We start from the raw sequence: 12,974 nt of genomic DNA, 5'->3' as shown, positions 1-12,974 counted from the left end.
TTTTTCATTGTTGTAGGTGTAGCGTATATGTCTCGTAGGAATCTTACGGAAATGTCTACAAAAGTTTCCCCTAGTCTTGCTGATTAGTTAGATTCTATAGTCTTGTGTTGTGTGACGGTGGTAGACCGAGAATATTATGAAAAGTTTAGGAGGTTTCATAGGGTGTGTGGAAATAGGGAGGATGAGAAGTACTATGAACTGGTTGCCCCTGACCTCGAGGAGAGGATTTGTTTTCCCCCTTTAAGTCGTACTGAGTGCCCGTTCTTTTACGCTTATGATGACTGTTTTTCCACTAAGTTGGGTGTTACCCTCCCTTTTACTGACTTGAAATCGAGATCCTTCGGACTTGTAACATTGCCTCTACTCAGCTTCATCCTAACTCATAGGCCTTTATGAAGATTTTTCAGCTCCTGTGTCAGGAGTTGGGCGTCCGGCCTTCCCTCAACCTATTCTTGTATTTGTTTGTTGTAACCAAACTTGGGTCATCCAAGAAAAAGGCTAATTGGATCTCTTTTTGAGCCAACCAGCGCAGAAAGGTCTTTGCCATCTTTGACGAGTCTTTCCACGATTTCAAAAGCTTTTACTTCAAGGTCCGAGCTGTAGATGAAGTCCGTCCCTTTTTCTTGGATGAGAGTGATGAGCCCTCTTTTCCCCTTTAGTGGCAAGAGAACCCAATGGTGGCCAAGTATACTCTAGAGAGTTTAGATGAGGTGGAGAAGGCCTTTCTGGGAGTTTTGGAGGAGCATTGGGGTCGAGCTCCTCACTTGGACACAAAGAAGTTTTTAGGGGATCCCAGCCTTCTCCGGTCCGAGTTAGGTAGTATCCGACCTCTTACCCCTTTACCCACTCTTCTTAGTTGTATCTTTTGATGATTTTCACATTTTTGTTTTCAGAGATGGCTTCAGGTTCTGACTCCATGAAATTCTTGCGCAAGACGAAAAAGACTATGGCTGCTCAGAATCTTCAGAAGAAAGGGGCTGGGGAGGGTTCCTCCCAGCTTCCTCCCAAGAAGCCGGGTTCGGGTCCTCAAGGTTCGAGGATGGCTATCCCTACACATCATGTTCACTTAGTCCCTTCAGACTCGCCCTTGGCAAGCTCGGATGCTACCTCTTCTCCCTCTTCTTCGGGGCCTGCTCCTAAGAAACAGAAGACGTCTGGTGTGGCTGATGTCAATGACAAAAATTTTGACGGCCTGGCCTGGAGCAAGGAACATATTGTACCCTACACCTTTGCTTCTACTGACGACGTATCCATTCTCAATCACTTCCAGTATATGGCCCGAAATTGCGTTCGAATGGATGGTCTGAATGCTATCTTGGCGAGAGAGTTCAAAAAATTTCCCCTTAATGCCACTAGCGCCTTTCTGGGGAGTGTGAAGGCCGAGTTTGAGAGGGTTAGCGGCTTAAAGGCCGAGCTGGAGGGGAAGAATACTGAATTGGAGCTAGCTTTGGAGAAGGAAAAGACCCGAGCCACTAAGGCCGAGGCGGGGTCTAAGCTGGCAGAGGATATGAAGAAGACCGAAGAGAGCTATATTCGCACTTATGGTGAGCTCTTGGAGGCAAAGGAAAAACTTCAATCAGCTTATGATGATTATGCTGAGTTGCAGGGCCATGTGGTCGATGATATGACTCAGATGTATGAGAATTTAAAGGACCAGGTCCATGTCTTGGCTCCCGATCTCGACCTCACCCTTTTTAACATGGATAATGTGGTGGTAGACAGAAAAATTGTTGCTGCTGTGGACGATGATGAGGTTCCGGTGTCTGACCCCAATGTCAAGGCTATTCCGACCTCTTCTACTGAGGCTGCCCAACCTGAGGCTGACCCTGATGTGGAAATCTTGAATGAGGCCGATGGAGCCATCGGGGCGGTCCCGATTTTGGTAATCCTTTTTTCTTCCCAGGATGCGGCTACGGGCGAAAAGCTTGATCCTTTGTGACCTCTTTTCATGAACATTCTAACTTTTATTTAAGTTATATTTTGTTACGGTGCAGCCTGTGGGCTTTGATGCATGCTTTTATTTGTGACAGTTTGTAGTTTGAACACTTTTACTTTCAGTTGTTTTGGACAACTTTTCAATAAACGTTAATATTTGCAACCACTCTCGAACCATCACATGGAACTTTTTAGAACTTTCGCTTTTTTTAGTCGTTTAGCAACTATTTTAAGTAATGTTCTTGACGAATTTTTACCTTCAGTTGCTTGGCTAACCTTTCAAGCACTTGCTTTTACCTTTTAATTGTTTTTGACAACTTTTTAGGTAGCGACTTAAGGCTTTGCCTAGGTTCGGGAAGCCCTTTTCACAGTATGTGATTCTCGACTTTGTTCCGACCTTTATATGGTCGGAGGGTTGAGTTTGGGTTGTTTTTTTTCTTTTTAGTTTCCGTTAGTTGCCCAACTTCGTTCTGTTGGGCCTTTTAAGTTATTTTTGGAACCTTGTTTTTTGTCCGATCTTGTTGATAGATCGCTTTATACAGTTGCTTTTATAACTTCTCACATTAATTTGAACCTCGTCACTTTATCTTGTCGACCGCCTTAGGTCGGGCAATGATTTCTGTGCTTTTTTGAGCATAAACTAATGCGCCTTGTTGGGAAACTTTTGGAAGGATGAAATATATGAGTTTTCTTTGAAAAAAATCTCTTTACAAAAATGGTTGCTGTAACACCCTACCACACATTTCCTTACGCTTAAGTCGTAAAGCAGAGGTGGCAAGATATTACGACCTCTAAAAGAAAAGGATATGTACATAAATATAGTGGATGAAATTATATCAAGGAGCCTTGAAGAATAAGCTAAACAAAAACGATAAACAGAAAAATCGTGTCACATTTGCATGGATATTCGTAGAACGAACAAGTGAGATCAAAAGAAAACTGAAAACATATGTATATATCAGAGTTCCAAAGCTCAGATAGCAAGCTCCAGACTCGACCTACAAAGCTAAGGCCAGCCAGAGTATATAATTATATATTGATATAAAACCCAACATAAAACTCAAACTACAAAATAAACACCTGTATCTCCAAGTCAACATCTAGGAGGGACAAAACACAAAATGTACATGCAGAGATTCTATAAGCATATATGTATAGCCTAAAACAAAATATGATAGTCCAAAAGATAGTTCTTCGCTTGTAAGGATGCTCCCCAGACGCTCAATGAGGTGCCTCTCGACCTGCATCTGAAAAATAACAAAATATATATGGAATGAGAACCGGAGGTTCTCAACATGGTAAAGGTGCCCGCATAGTTAATATAAAAGGTCTCAGGAGAGCCAGAGGTATTCTTAGAACTTCGACACTCATATTTCGGCTTAAGAATTCAACTAAACCAGAAATTAGGTAAGTTATCTAAGGTATTAAAGTTCTAAATCTAACTTTAACTTAACACTTCACTTTCTGACTCCTCCAATCCTTCGAGACACTGGTGGAACAACCCCCCTCTCACACCTCCGTCAAGAGGGATTTCTCAGAAAACATACACACACAATTCAAGCAAGAAAAACACAGATAGAGAAGCATTTACAACAAGTAGAACAAGTAGCAGATAAGCAGAATTAAACAGTTAAGCAAACTAAAACAATGCACACTCAAACAAAGCAAACAAATGCATATGATGTATGCCTGTCCTATGGCTGATGAGTCTCATCTGTCGGTTATACAGCCAGCCCGACATGTCCTGGTAGTTAACCATTGGACAGTCCCTATGTGCACGCATCCCCAAGCTCAATAATATAGTATTCCATGGAGTCAAACTCCAAGCTCAATAACATAGTATTCTATAGAGTCAAACTCCAAGCTCAATAATATTCCATGGAATCAAACTCCAAGCTCAAATATAATATTCAATATTCATATATATATGCATGCCCATGGGGGAATCCGGGGAGTTAAAGTGCCCGGTCACATCTTGCGACAGAGGGTCAACAAATAGTCTCAAATACTCAAGCCACATAAAAATCTCTTTCCTTTTTAAAATAACACTTCAAATCAAAACTCCAATTCTTATAGAAATTTTGGCAGTATCTCCTCTAAAACTCAAATTTCTGTCACCCTTCAAGGGTCCCAAATACCACAACAAACACCCCTCAGTCATTCAAATCATTTCCAGTAACAAATTATTTCAAAATCAAACAAATATTAATATTAAATATTTTCCCAAAATCAACCAACTTCAACAACAAATTATTAACAACAGCTAAACCACACATTTTATACCATATGCATAATCCATCAATTATACATTCAGTTCATTCCTATCTTAAGGTTTTCTAGCCTAAGTTTTCACGTGACATTAATCATTAACTACGAGAAACTAAAACCATACCTTCGTACGGAATCAAAATATTAGAAGCTCTGGAGAAGCTTTCTGACCGAGCTATCAAAGAAGAAGAAAACATCCAGAATCGTTTGTGCCTCCTAGAACTCCCACTGGCCAAACTCAAGGGGTAGAGGAGCTACTTCTCCGTCAACTTCCACCAATCAAAAGTGGTGTCAACGTGTAGAGGAGAAGGATACGAATTCTTTTACCGGATTAGATTTTTTATTGGGTTTACAGATTGCAAGAAATCGAAGCCGAAAGGTTTACGTTCCCACGCTTCTCTCTCTCGGTCACTCTTCTCTCTCGCCACTCATTCCTTTGTATACTATATATATGGCAGCGCAAGTGTAATAATGATAATAAAATAAATGTTACTTATTCCTTCGGATATATAAGGCGGCAGCCATTTATCTAATGGAAAGCCGTTGTATACGTATACATATATATATATATATATATATATATATAATAATAATAATAATAATAATAATAATAATAATAATAATAATAATAATAATAATAATAATAATAATAATAATAATAATATATAAAATTGAATGTATATGAATTACTAATATAAATGACAGTGTAACTTAAGGATGAAAGATATTTGGTGAAGTATTAGCAAAGCTAAGCTCAACAAAGAGTACCGATATTTACTCATATCATCGGATATCAAACTCGATAATAATATTATTATCTAAACTCTATTTTTAAATTAAAATATCAATTACTCAAATTAAAATATACATATAAGTTTCATTACTTATAAATTACTAGAATTATAGTTTTAATTATGTAAAATATTTCATCATAATATATATATATATATATATATATATATATATATATATATATATATATATGAATATGAATTTGATTGAATTCAAATTGTTATAAGATTAGTTCAATTACTGATAATAAAATAATTTTCTAAAATTAAGAAATTCTAATTTTATAAAATAAATTATAACTTATTTATATTTATATTTTTTTAAAATTGAGGGTCGCTACATCCTACTTACCTTACAAAAATTTTTGCCCTAAAAAATTCCGGTTACCAAAGAGATATTCCTATCGGCCTAAACTCCTGGTCCGTATCCAAGTCCAAAACTACGTCCAGTCTTTCCAGTCCTAAATTTCCCAACTTGGTTATGTAACCTAAACGAAAGCGGGGTCCTAACTCTACACAGAACAAATTCGTCCTACGCATCCGGTATCATACTTACCTCAATCCTATTGTGGCCAACTGGTGTGGAATTTATAACCACAAACTAACCGGCAAGTGCACCGGGTCATACCAAGTAATACCTCAGGTGAGTGAGGGTCGATCCCACGAGGATTGATGGACTAAGCAACAATGGTTAAATGATTTACTTAGTTAGACAAACAGAAAATAGTGTTTGAGAGTTTAAAAAGCATCAAACAGAAGACAGAAAAATACATAAGTTGGGAATAAAATATGGAGAAGGCAGTTAAGGTTTTAGAGTTATCTATTTTCTGGATTGACTTTTCTTATTAATTTATTCTAATCATGCAAGATTTAATTCATGGCAAACTATATGTGACTAGACCCTAATTCCTTAGACCTTTCTAGTCTCCTCTAACTTTCATCAACCGCCAATTCCTTGGTCAATTAATTCCAATTAGGGGGTGAAGTTTAATTCTAGTTATTATGCCACAAAAATCCTAATTATCCAAATATAATAGAATTATATGTCACGTATCCCGTTAAATCCAGATAATTAAAATTTAGGTGAATATGTTTTCAAGCTGTTGTTCAAGTAAAGAGATTTTCCAAGTTATACAAGAACTCAAGTAGAAAGAGGGTCATACTTCCGTTCTACCCAAATTCATAAGATAAAGAACGAAAATAATTTTTGAAATATAAGACTACTTTTCAATATAAACTCAATTTCTCATGCAATACATCACTTCTTTTTCTTTTCCTTTTTAATTTCAAGCTCAGTGGGTAATACATGAGGCACCTTTCAACATTAAAGCAAATAACAGAAAATTTCAAAATAGTAGAACTAAACTAGAACCTAGAAATCTAACTAATTAAGGATCATGCAAGAAACAAAGCAAAATAGCAGAAAACCAGAACATAACACAGTAAGAGCGGGAAGGAATATAGAATGAAAGGAATTCAACCACCCTAGTTATGCTAGTGGCCATCTCATTCCTCCATGAAGAACATTCATCTCCCTTTGGTGCTATTAAAATAAACAGAAAAGCCATAAGCGAAGCGACAACAACAAACTTAAAGGTTTGCTTGTCCTCAAGCAAAGAAGGACTGAAAACAAAAAAAAAAAACAAATATTATGATGAAAGAAGAATAAAATGATAAAAGAACAAGAGAGAATTAGGATTTGGGAGGGAGAGAGAATGAAAATTAAAACTGGACGGCACATTAGTGGAGGCGTGCGGCGCAGGCGACGCGTACGCGTACAGCACCCGTACGCGTGGGTCGCCTGATTTTGATAGTGAAGCGTAAGCGTCTGGCACGCGTACGCGTGCCCTTGGTCTGTGCAAATCGCGTGAAGGCGATCACGCGCACGCACAACTCTCTGTTCGCGTGGTCTGGGAACCAAAATTCTCATATGACGCGTGCGCGTGCATGGATGGCCATTTGTGGAAAGGACGCGCACGCGTCAGGGACGGGTACGCGTGATCAAGTTTGTGCCTCTAGCACAATTCCAGGCCCAAGCCATCACAACTCTCTGCCCAAACACTCATTGACGCCGATTTTCAGGGTCACGCATACGTGTCAGGTACGCGCACGCGTGGGTGGCAAAAATCACAAAAGACGTGCACGCGTGAGGTACGCGTACGCGTGGACTGGCAAAATCGCAAGCGACGCGTATGCGTGAGGGACGCGTACGCATGGACCTGCTTGTACGCAAGGCACGCCACTAGCACCACTCCTGCTCAACTCTCTGTTCACTTTTATTTTTCACGCACACATATGACGCGTACGCATCAGCAACGCTTGCGCGTCGTGTGCTCATTTTTTTCCGAAGTGTCCGGTTCCTGTTTTAAAATAGCTGCATGATCAGAATGTACGTAAAACGAAAGAAAAACAGTAAGAACTCAATAAAAATCAAATAAATAAGAAAACTACTACTACGAAAGATAATTAAGGATACAAAATTATCGGGTTGCCTCCCGACAAGCGCTTCTTTAATGTCACTAGCTTGACACTTGATTGTTGAATTTTCTTCCTCTTCTTCCAGTTGGTTAAAAGAATTGTCTCCAAGGGGGAAGAGGTGAAAATTAGTGCCCCCTGATATAAATTCCTCCGAACAAGCTTTCTTTTATTGTGATTAGCTTGATTCACCTTTCTTGTTGGTGTAGAGGTTGGATTGTTTTTTTCTGACCTTCCCTTTTTTATGGATATTTTCTTCTGTTTCTTGGTCACAATCCCCTTTTTAGTGCTTTCCTTGGTTTCCTTCACTTCTTTGATTTCAAAATTTGGATGCTGTGTGATGGTTAGAGTGTACCCTTCATCAAGAACTTCTTGAATTGGTGGTTCAATAAACTCACTATCTATGCCAGTCTCTACTTCATTGGAGTGTAGATTCCCACAATTGTATTCATCCCTTACAACCTCCTTTGTTTGTGCATCTTCCCCTTCTTCCATGTGTGAGGGTGGAAAGTTCTCTAATTCATTGGAGTATGAACACCTTTGATTGATTTCCTCACTTTCTTCTATAGGATCTTGCATTATATCTCTTGGGAAGAAATTTGCTTGTTCCTCTTTCTGGGTCTTGATAATCGACTGCACATGTTTCTCTACATTTTTGATACTCATCTTTATATCATGTATGAATTCTTTCATGAGAAGCTCAAGATCTGATGGTACTTGATATGAATAAGGAGATGGTGACTCTTGATATGAATAAGAAGGAGATGATGATTCTTGATAAGAGTAAAAAGATGATGGTTCTTGGTATGAATAGGGAGATAATAGCTCTTGATATGGGTAGAAAGATGATGGTTCTTGATATGGGTAGAGAGGTGGTGGTTCTTGGTATGAATATGGAGATGGTGGTTCTTGATAGTTGGAACATGGAGCACTGAAGTTTCTTTGGTTTTGACTTTGCCAACCACAATTTGGGTAGTTCCCCCATTCACAATAATATGAATCACTCCTTGGGTGTGAGTAGTAACCCATGTGATCTCTCTCCATTATTTTTCGTGGCACAAAACACCAAAAAGAATTAAACGCAACATGAGGTAAACAGGAAAGCAAAGAAGAAAGAACAGAATTCTTTTTTTTTTGAAAATACTAAAATAAAATTTAAATAAGGAAAATTAAAATAAGACTAACTAGGAAACACCAAACTTAATTTCAGAAATTAAGAAAAAATATTAGTGCTATTTATTTTTTTATTTTTTTTCGAAAATACTAAAGTAAAATTTAAATAAAATTAAAACTAAAACGCCTAATCTAAGCAATCAAACAACTAATAGTTGTTAATCACTATCAATCCCCGGCAACGGTGCCAAAAACTTGGTGCAAAATTTATAACCATAAACTAATCGGCAAGTGCACCGGGTCGTACCAAGTAATACCTCAGGTGAGTGAGGGTCGATCCCACGAGGATTGATGGACTAAGCAACAATGGTTAAATGATTTACTTAGTTAGACAAACAGAAAATAGTGTTTGAGAGTTCAAAAAGTATCAAACAGAAGACAGACAAATAAATAAGTTGGGAATAAAATATGGAGAAGGCAGTTAAGGCTTCAGAGTTATCTATTTTCTAGATTGACTTTTCTTGTTAATTTATTCTAATAATACAAGATTTAATTCATGACAAACTATATGTGACTAGACCCTACTTCCTTAGACCTTTCTAGTCTCCTCTAACTTTCATCAACCGCCAATTCCTCGGTCAATTAATTCTAATTAGGGGGTGAAATTTAATTCTAGTTATTATGCCACAAAAATCCTAATTATCCAAATATAAGAGGATTATATGTCACATATCCCGTTAAATCCAGATAATTAAAATTTAGGAGAATATGTTTTCAAGCTGTTGTTCAAGTAAAGAGCTTTTCCAAGTTATATAAGAACTCAAGTAGAAAGAGGGTCATACTTCCGTTCCACCCAAATTCATAAGATAAAGAACGAAAACAATTCTTGAAATATAAATCAGTACATGAATTAAAATAGAAAAATAATAGTATCAATCCATACAATAGACAGAGCTCCTAACCTTAACAGTGGAGGTTTAGTTGCTCATGGTTTAGAGAGAAAATAAGGATTCTGATAAAATGTATTTTGGTTCAGGTGGAATGGAATCCCCGTGGAATAATTCCAATCCCCTTTTATATCTAATCCTAATTAATTTAAAATTTATCTTCTAAAACTAAAATAATATCTTTTCCTATTTTAAAATAAAAATAAAGTTTTAAATCAGAATTAATTAATCAGCGTTTCTGCGTTCTCTGCATGTGGCGCACGTCAAGCGTACGTGTCGATGGTCTCCTTCGCGTGTCATGCGTACGTGATGAGCGGATAATTTATACGCTTTTTGGCATTATTTTTACATAGTTTTTAGCATGATTTAGTTAGTTTTTAGTATATTTTTATTAGTTTTTAAATAAAAATCACATTTCTAGACTTTACTATGAGTTTGTGTGTTTTTCTATGATTTCAGGTATTTTCTGGCTGAAATTGAGGGACTTGAGCAAAAATCAGATTCAGAGGTTGAAGAAGGACTGCAGATGCTGTTGGATTCTGACCTTCCTACACTCAAAGTGAATTTTCTGAAGCTACAGAAGTCCAAATGGCGCACTCTTAATTGCGTTGGAAAGTAGACATCAAGGGATTTCCAGAAATATATAATAGTCCATACTTTGCCCAAGTTTAGATGATGCAAACTGGCGTTCAACGCCAGTTCTCTGCCCTATTCTGGAGTTAAACGCCAGAAACAGGTTGCAAAGCAGAATTAAATGCCAGAAACAAGTTACAAACTGGCGTTCAACTCCAAGGAAGACCTCTACAAGTGAAAGCTTCAATGATCAGCCCAAGCACACACCAAGTGGGTCCGGAAGTGGATTTCTGCATCATTTGCTTATTTCTGTAACCCTAGTAACTAGTTTTAGCATAAATAGAACTCTTTACTATTGTACTAGGAGTCTTTTTCCCTATTTTTCGAATTCATATGCCATTTGGGGAGGCTGGCCATTCGGCCATGCCTAGACCTTATTCTTATGTATTTTCAACGGTAGAGTTTTGATAAGCGGATAATTTATACGCTTTTTGGCATTGTTTTAAGTATGTTTTTAGTATATTTTAGTTAGTTTTTATTATATTTTTATTAGTTTTTAAACAAAAATCACATTTTTGGACTTTACTATGAGTTTGTGTGTTTTTCTGTGATTTCAGGTATTTTTTGACTGAAATTGAGGGACCTGAGCAAAAATCTGATTCAGAGGCTGAAAAAAGACTGCAGATGTTGTTGGATTCTGACCTCCGTACACTCGAAGTAGATTTTCTGGAGCTACAAAAGCCCAATTGGTGCGCTCTTAATTGCGTTGGAAAGTAGACATGCTGGGCTTTCTAGAAATATATAATAGTCCATACTTTGCCCTAGATTTGATGGCCCAAACTGGCATTCAAAGTCAGCATAGAAATTCTGGTGTCAAAACGCCAGAACTGGCATAAAAGCTGGAGTTAAACGACCAAACTGGCACAAAAGCTGGCGTTTAACTCCAAGAAAAGTCTCTACACGTGAAAGCTTCAATACTCAGCCCAAGCACACACCAAGTGGGCCCGGAAGTGGATTTCTGCATCATTTACTCATTTCTGTAAACCCTAGGTTACTAGTTCTCTATAAATAGGACCTTTTGCTATTGTATTTACAGACTTTTGATCTTTGATTAGTCTTATGCTATCTTAGACCTTTAGGCGGGCTGGCCATTCGGCCATACCTAGACCTTGTTCTTATGTATTTTCAACGGTGGAGTTTCTACACACCATAGATTAAGGTGTGGAGCTCTGCTGTTCTTCATGAATTAATACAAAGTACTACTGTTTTTCTATTCAATTCACGCCTACTTCTTCTCTAAGATATACACTCGTTCTTCAACTTGATGGATGTGATGATCCGTGACACTCATCATCATTCTCACCTATGAACGCGTGCCTGACAACCACTTCCGTTCTACATGCAAACCAGCTTGATTGTGTATCTCTTGGGTTTCTAATCTAAGATGAGAACCTTCGTGGTATAGGCTAGAATTATTGGCGGCCATTCCTGAGATCTGGAAAGTCTAAACCTTGTCTGTGGTATTTCGAGTAGGATCTGGGAAGGGATGACTGTGACGAGCTTCAAACTCGCGAGTGTTGGGCGTGTGACAGACGCAAAAGGATCAATTGATACTATTCCAACATGATTGAGAACCGACAGATGATTAGCCGTACAGTGACAGCGCATTTGGAACATTTTCACTGAGAGGACAGGAAGTAGCCATTGACAACGGTGATGCCCAAGATAAAGCTTGCCATGGAAAGGAGTATGAATGATTGGATGAAGGCAATAGGAAAGAAGAAGTTTAGGAGGAACAAAGCATCTTCATACGCTTATCTGAAATTCTCACCAATGAATTACATAAGTATCTCTATCCTATTTTATGTTTTATTCATCTTTTAATTATCAATTCTCCATAACCATTTGAATCTGCCTGACTGAGATTTACAAGATGACCATAGCTTGCTTCAAGCCGACAGTCTCCGTGGGATCGACCCTTACTCACGTAAGGTTTATTACTTGGACGACCCAGTGCACTTGCTGGTTAGTTGTGCGGAGTTGTGATAAAGAGTTGAGATTACAATTGTGCGTACCAAGTTGTTGGCGCCATTGATGATCATAATTTTGTGCACCAAGTTTTTGGCGCCGTTGCCGGGGATTGTTCGAGTTTGGACAACTGACGGTTCATCTTGTTGCTTAGATTAGGTAATTTTAATTTATGTTTAAGCTTTTTACTTTTTATTTTCAAAAAAAAAATTTCAAAAATACAAAAATTTTCTATTCTGTTCTTCAGAGTTTTTAAGAATGAATTCTAGAGTTTCATGATGATTTATTGAAGTCTGGCTGGCTGTGAAGCCATGTCTAATCTTTTGGACCGAGGTTTCAACTTATCATCACAAGAGCTTGTTGATTTCTATCAATTTTGCTGTTGAAAGTAATGATCTGCTAAAGCTTGGCTGGCCATTGGCCATGTCTAGTGTTTTGGACCGAAGCTTTCACTGAAAGCTTGGCTGGCTAGTAAGCCATGTCTAATTCCTGGACCTGAGTTTTAGACTAACATTGCAATGATTCTTGGAATTCTCATTAAAAATTTTGAATCCCTTTACTTTCCTTTCCATATAATTTTCGAAAAATCACAAAAAAAAATTTATAAAATCATAAAAATAAAAAATATTTTATGTTTCTTGTTTGAGTCTAGTGTCAATTTTTAAGTTTTGTGTCAATTGCATGTCTTTCTTCTTGCATTTTTTCGAATATATGTAATATGTTCTTCATTGATCTTCAAGCTGTTCTTGATGATTCCATAGCTTTGATCTTCAATTTCTCTTATTTTGTGTCTTTTGTTGTTTTTCATATGTATTTTCAATTTGTTATAGTCCTTAGTATACAA

The 12,974-nt window shown here is 37.6% G+C and overlaps 1 long non-coding RNA gene across 1 annotated transcript; it reads right to left on the bottom strand.

The window, feature by feature from the left end:
• Positions 1–2,858: 2,858 nt before the first annotated feature.
• LOC140179780 (uncharacterized) lies at positions 2,859–4,599 on the bottom strand. Its single transcript, XR_011873606.1, has 2 exons — positions 4,328–4,599; positions 2,859–3,182 (listed from the first exon to the last, which is right to left on the bottom strand). It is a non-coding gene; the product is annotated as an uncharacterized lncRNA (long non-coding RNA).
• Positions 4,600–12,974: the final 8,375 nt, after the last annotated feature.

Source organism: Arachis hypogaea, chromosome 16 (assembly GCF_003086295.3).
Source record: "Arachis hypogaea cultivar Tifrunner chromosome 16, arahy.Tifrunner.gnm2.J5K5, whole genome shotgun sequence".
Taxonomy (NCBI): Eukaryota; Viridiplantae; Streptophyta; class Magnoliopsida; order Fabales; family Fabaceae; genus Arachis; species Arachis hypogaea.
This window is presented reverse-complemented; position numbering and strand designations above follow the sequence as displayed.